We start from the raw sequence: 6,835 nt of genomic DNA, 5'->3' as shown, positions 1-6,835 counted from the left end.
TTAGATCAGCAGGGAAGGGGCCTGGGTTTCAGTTCACCAGATAGAAGTGTCGGCACTCGGTAAAATGCAGACTGCAGACAGATCAGGCCAAGCTTTCCCCTCCTCCCTCCCCGGATTTCCCACCCTGTGGGAGTGGCCCTGCCGCTCTCTCAGCGACCACCTGGGCCCCACCGCATCTCCTGGCCGGGGCCCCGCCTGCTACCCCACCACCACGTGGGCTCCCGCCGCTGCCCTGCATGGCCTCCACACGCTCCCGCCCGGCTACCCCAGCGCCACCTGGCCTGAGACTGGCAGCGACGGTGGGTGTGCGCGCGTCTGAGACGCCGTGGAGTCCAAGGGGCCCCCCGCGGCCAGGGCCTGCACCCTCCACCCAGGAGAGCGGCGAATGGCCGAGATGCCCCTCCTGGCTGCTCGCCGACACCCCAGAGTCTGGGGCTGCAAACCCCACTTCGCCTTTGCTGCATCGGCTCAGCCTTTAGATCTGTAGGATCCAGGCACTCCAGTGTCCACATGGTCCCACCACGTGCCAGCAGTGCCCAGCCCGTGTGCCGCTGAGGAAGTGCCTTCTGCTCCTGGGCACGTGGGCAGCCAGTCCGAGTGGGAGACGTGTCTGGTGCTGCCCCGAGGAGGCCTGACCTCGTCCATCTGTGTCCCCTCAGCCTGTGGCCCAGCCCCACCCCCACAGGAGCTGCCTCCGGTGGCTGCTCCCAGGCAGAGCCCTGAGCTGACAGCACCCATGTGTCACGCAGGCTGCCAAGCCCCAGTTCCCTTCAGCACGAAGAGTGGGAGCGTTCTGAGGGGCAGGCCACGGCACTGCAGAGGGTGGGCCACGGTCTCTCAAGCCCTCCAGCCCCCAGGCCTCCCTCCCGTCTCCCCAGCCTCCACCACCCAATTCCCTCCACAGCTGGATTCAAGACTTGTGTCAGCCTTGCAGTGGGGACGCAGCCGCCGGCAGCCAGAACCCACAGACCCCGGGCTCCAACTGCTGCCAGAGGTTGAGGAGCAGGCGCTAGCGCTTCTGCAGGAGGCAGTTGGGGTGCCGGCGACCTGGCGCCCTTGCTGCCTGGACTCCCTGTGGCTGAAGGACTGGGAATGGGCGTGTGCGGAGCCCTGTAGAGAGGACATGGTCTTCATTCTATCCAGCCATCCCCAAAATAGAGACATTTGCTGAGCACCTGTGGGCACCAGCTCTTATCAAATGGGGTGCTGGCTGGCAAGCCTGCCAGCTGCCCTATAGCCAGAGCTGAACCCCTTCTGCCAACTCCGGACACACAGAAGACAGCCAGAGGGCCAGGGTCCTGGGCAGCACCAGAATAGCCCAAGACTCCACATAAGCACTTAGATATGCAGTCCACACCTGGCTCTGTGGGTGCACACCTGGGTCTCAGTTCACACCTGGGTCTCAGTGCACACCTGGATCTTAGTTCACACCTGGATCTTAGTTCACACCTGGCTCTGGGTACACACCTGGTTCTGTCCACACCTGGCTCTCAGTGCACACCTGACTCTGTCCACACCTGGGTCTCAGTTCATACCTGGGTCTCAGTGCACACCTGGATCTTAGTTCACACCTGGCTCTGTGGGTTCACACCTAGGTCTCTGTCCACACCTGGCTCTCAATGCACACCTGGCTCTGTCCACACCTGGCTCTCAGTGCACACTTGGGTCTCAGGGTACACCTGGATCTCAGTCCACACCTGGTTCTCAATGCATACCCAGCTCTGTGGTGTAAATCAGCCTTGATGGGCTCCGTGGGCCTGTGCCTGGATCTACAGGTGCATACTGGCTCTTTCACCAGGGGTCTCCCATTCTCCTGCATGCAGGAAGCTCCTTGCTACACCTGCCTCCTCCAGCTGCAGCCTGCAGGACCTTAAGGGATGTGCTGGCTCCACAGAGACGCTCACTCCAGGCCTGCTGGGCGGCACATGACGACATCTGTGAGAATCTCTCCCACCCCGGTGCCTGCCTCAGGCACAGTGGCCACAGGAGAGGTCGGCCGACTGCCTCCCAAACCTGCCCATACTGGAAGCACAGACCCAGCCAGTCTCAGCAGCAAGAAACGTGACTTCAGCCGGATTTGGAAAAGCCAAGCTGCCTCAAATACGTTTCCCAGGTGAAGCCCAGGAGTGACGGCCACATATGGGCAGAGCTGGGTGGCGAGGGGGGTGCCGGCACTCAGCAGCTCCAGCCAGACCAAGGTCCTGGCCATCCCTGTAGGGCACGTTGGGAGCAGATGTAAGGCTGAGGGCCCCGCAGGGTCGTGGGGTGAGCCTTATGCTGTGCTGAGGTGCAGGATCCAAGAAATAAAGAGACAGGACACAGAAGTACAAAGAAATCGCAGCTGGGCTCAGGGGGCCACGACACCTATGAGCAGAGTCAGGCGAGGCCCCGAATATCCAGAAGCGTATTTATTGTGTATAGGTTAGGGGGCAGGGCAGTGAGTGAAATCATCTTTAAGGATAGTGATAGGGTCGTGAGCAATAAAACATGGGGTCCACCCCCATTAGGTCACCGAGGCCAGGAGGTGGACAGCGCGCAGCAAGGGGCCCGGTTCCCATGAAGGCAAGGGCCGTGTGCAGTAAGGGGTCCACCCCCATTAGGTCACTGAGGCTCGAAGGTGGGCCGTGCGAAGTGAAGAGGGTGCAGAGTGCGATACTTCTATCTATGGGAAAACTACTTCTAAGAAGATTTATGGGAGGATGCTTTATAAGTCACACAGCAGTGACAGAGCTGTCAGGGTTACCGCCACCTTCTGGCAGCTTCCAATGGCTTCTATGGGAAGATGCTTTTCAAGCAGCACAGTAGTAAGAGCTGATGAGGTTCACAGTCACCAAGGTGGATTGCCGCTCTGAGGGCAGCCTTCCACGAGAACTGGAGCAGGGTCCTGCAACTCCTTTATCAGGAGGAGTGGCTCTCGCCCCAAGCCTGCCACACAGCGGGTATCTTTACAATACTGAACGCTGCCGCCTGGGCCGTGGATTCTTGTCCTGGTGTAACTGTTTTCCCTTAATTCATGCTCTGGACTGTGTCCACTCTAGGCATTCCTCCGATTATGAACTAAGATATAATTATAGGTATATATGTAGGGAAATATTCTTCAGGCACTCATACTATCAACTATTAATGATTATATAGAGAGGATTATATAAAGGGATTCTTCAAGCCCTAATTCTATGAACTAATATATGATTATGTAAAGGATTATATAAAAGGAAATAGCTGAGTAGTAACACTATAAAGTGAGATATTCCTCAAGCCCTAAGCGTGCTAGGGCTCTGCTCAGCTCTCATTCCTCGGGGCCTATATGGGGGGTTACCCACACATCCCCACAGCGTCCCTTGCTCAGAGACAAACCACAAAGGGCAGGTGGCCTCGAGGTGGGAAGCACGGCCCCAGTGCTGGGCCTCTGCCCGAGGACACAGGAAGCAGCTGCTCTTCATGGCCCTCCATAGCCCAGGCCACTCACTGTCCCTGCCGGGGGGCCCCGCAGACTCCTCCAGGGCACTCGCCTGACCCCATCTGTGCATCTCACTGCAGCAACAGCTGAGCCAGGGCACCCTGCGGAGTCGCCTCTGAGTTTCATAACGCAGCTGTGATTCACGCTGCCACACGTGGGCCACAGAGCCCCGGCTGGGATGCCAGCAGCTTCCCTTCCCGCCACCGCTTCCTCTCTGCCAGGCTGCGGTCAATCTCAAGCCACAGAATGATGCCACTTTCCTGCCTGCCCCTGAAAACAACTCATCCAGATTCAGGTGCCAGCTCAGGAACTGTGATGTCGTCGTCATTTCCGAGAGCCCCTTTGGCCCCGAGGCCCGCTGGGCAAGCCCCCCATACTCTGTCCCGCGTCCCGGCCACCACCTGCAGGTTCTGCCTGCCCGGTGCCTGGGCCAAGGGCTCAGCCCCCTGCAGATCTCAGGAAGGAAGTTCAGGGCCACAAACAGGCGGATTGCAGAGCTGCCTCTGGGGGTGAAGGCAGCAGCTGAGAGCAGCCGCTTCCTCCGTGAGTCAGAAGGCAAGGCCCCTCCCCCACGGACAGCTGCTGTGCGGTCCTGCAGGGTGGCAAGGCACAGTCCCCTCCACCCAGCATCCCTGCAGCGTATGAGCTGAGAGGGCGGCTTCCCAAAGACAGGCCTGGTGTGCTGTGGTCAGCCACCCAGGGCCACCCATTCCCAGAGCCCTCGTCTCCCAGCCAGGCCGGGGCTGCCTCCAGGAAGGGGCCATTCCCAGGGGAGCAGCCCCTCAGCGCAAGCCACTGTGGGCTGCAGAGAGGCCACGGTCTCAGTCCACAGGGTCCGCCCTCTCCCCCGTGTCGGGGGAATGTGGGTCCTGGCTCAGGAGTCTGGGTCGTGCTGGGTCCTGAGCATGTCAGGCTGCCAGCGGTGCTCCTGGAATCAAGAGCAGGGAGATACTTCCCTGAGCCACTGACCCCTCAGAGATGAGGCTTCTACAGCACAGACCTCAGTGGTCCTGCAGCTGGGCTGGGCGGGAAGTTCCAGGGAACGGCCAGGCCAAGAAGTCCGAGCCAACCCAGGTCCAGGCAGCTTCTGTCGGGAGCTGCGGACCACAGCTCAGCTTCGGGGCCCCCACATGCTCCTGCGCACCCAAACAGGAGAGCGTGCCACCCTCAAGGAGCCTGCTCCCTCCGAAGAGCCAGAAATAGGCCCCATGCCAGGGACACACCACAGCCGAAAAGGCAGGTGTCAGGAGACCACACCCCAGATGCTACAGGCAGGACCGGCTCACCCCCAAAAGATAGACCCTCAGGAGGCCTCTGCGGGATCCCTGGGGTGGCCAGGGCCTGGGTGGTGTGAGACTGGTGCTAGACGGTGTTGAAGCTGGGAACCCTCTTCAAGGAGTGTGGACCCCATCCTGGCTGAAGGAGAAGTTGTCAGGGAGGGGCTGGCCCTTGGGAGGTGCCACAGCCCCTGTGCAGGGTACTCTGACTGAAGAGAGACCACCAGACCACACGGGACCCCGACTGGGGAGAGACCACCAGACCACGCGGGACCCCGACTGGGGAGAAGCCACCAGACCACACGGGACCCCGACTGGGGAGAGACCACCAGACCACACGGGACCCCGACTGGGGAGAGACCACCAGACCACGTGGGACCCCGACTGGGGAGAGACCACCAGACCATGTGGGACCCCCACTGGGGAGAGACCACCAGACCATGTGGGACCCCCACTGAGGAGAGACCACCAGACCATGCGGGACCCCGACTGGGGAGAGACCACCAGAGCACGCGGGACCCCGACTGGGGAGAGACCACTAGACCACGCGGGACCCCGACTGGGGAGAGACCACCAGACCACGTGGGACCCCGACTGGGGAGAGACCACCAGACCACATGGGACCCCGACTGGGGAGAGACCACCAGACCACGTGGGACCCCCACTGGGGAGAGACCACCAGACCATGTGGGACCCCCACTGGGGAGAGACCACCAGACCATGTGGGACCCCCACTGAGGAGAGACCACCAGACCATGCGGGACCCCGACTGGGGAGAGACCACCAGAGCACGCGGGACCCCGACTGGGGAGAGACCACTAGACCACGTGGGACCCCGACTGGGGAGAGACCACCAGACCATGTGGGACCCCCACTGAGGAGAGACCACCAACCACGCGGCACCCCGACTGGGGAGAGACCACCAGACCACATGGGACCCCGTCTGGGGAGAAGCCACCAGGCTGCCCCGGAGTGGGAGCCAGGACCTCAGCACTGGGTCCCTGTAGCGGTGCTGTGCCCATCCCTAGACGCTGCTGAGTCCCGGCTTCTCCCCGCTCTGGGTGTGCGGTGGGGGAGGGGCTGCTTCTTTCCATCCTCACCCGGCCTTGCCCTTGGCCGGCAAAGACCCCAGAGGACAATGAGACCCTTGGGAGCTCCCTGGGCTCAGGGGTTCTGAGCGCCCGTACTGGGACCTTGGGTGGCCGAGATGCCACATGACTTCATGTCCTGCCCTCCAGCACCCACCTGCACCAGGCCGTCTCCCTGCCCACGCGACCAGCTGGGAGGCAAGTGCCCTCCAGTGGGAAGGAGAGCAAGGAGTGAAACGTTCCGCCAGGAGTGAGGAGTGCCAAGAAATGGGGAGGAACTGTCACAGAGGTTGGAGGAGCACAGACCCAGAGCAGAGGACAGGGGAGACCAGAAGCGAGAGGCCAGGAGGGGCAGCGGAGGTGGAGAGGAGCTTCCCTGGAAGGTGGAGAGGAGCTTTCCTGGGTGGAGAGATTTCCTAGGTACAGCTGGCTGGAAAAGTCCCAGACCTCCCAGAAGGAATTAGAATTCCAGGACTTGGGAGGTAGACGGCAGGACCCGGCACCCTAGGGGTGTGGTCGGCATGCTTCTTACCGGGAAGGTGGATGTATGTGCCCCTCATGTCACCTAGTGTTTATTTTTCGTGTGTGAAATATAACAACAATTTTAAGGCAAAAGCACCCTAGGGTCACAGAAGTTGGAAAAAATGGGAATGGATGGTCAGAAACTCTGCTGAGTGACGTGAGCCATGAAATTTACTTAGAAAAAAAGCCCTTACACACAGTACGATGTTGGATAGCCACCTCAGCCTCCGGGGCACCTGCCACCTGCACTGCTAGTTCTTTTGTTTGCCTGGTTTTTTTTTTTTTTTTTTTTTGAGACAGAGTCTCACTCTGTTGCCCAGGCTGGAGTGCAGTGGCATAATCTCAGCTCACTGCAACCTCTACCTCCTGGGTTGAAGCGATTCTCCTGCCTCGGCCTCCCACATAGCTGGGACTATAGATGTGAGTCACTATGCCCAGCTACTATTTGTGTTTTTAGTAGAGATGGGGTTTCTCCATGTTGGCCAGGCTGG

Source organism: Saimiri boliviensis, chromosome 12, assembly GCF_048565385.1.
Source record: "Saimiri boliviensis isolate mSaiBol1 chromosome 12, mSaiBol1.pri, whole genome shotgun sequence".
NCBI classification, from domain to species: domain Eukaryota; kingdom Metazoa; phylum Chordata; class Mammalia; order Primates; family Cebidae; genus Saimiri; species Saimiri boliviensis.
The sequence above is the reverse complement of the archived record's forward strand: the minus strand, read 5'-3'. Positions refer to the sequence as shown.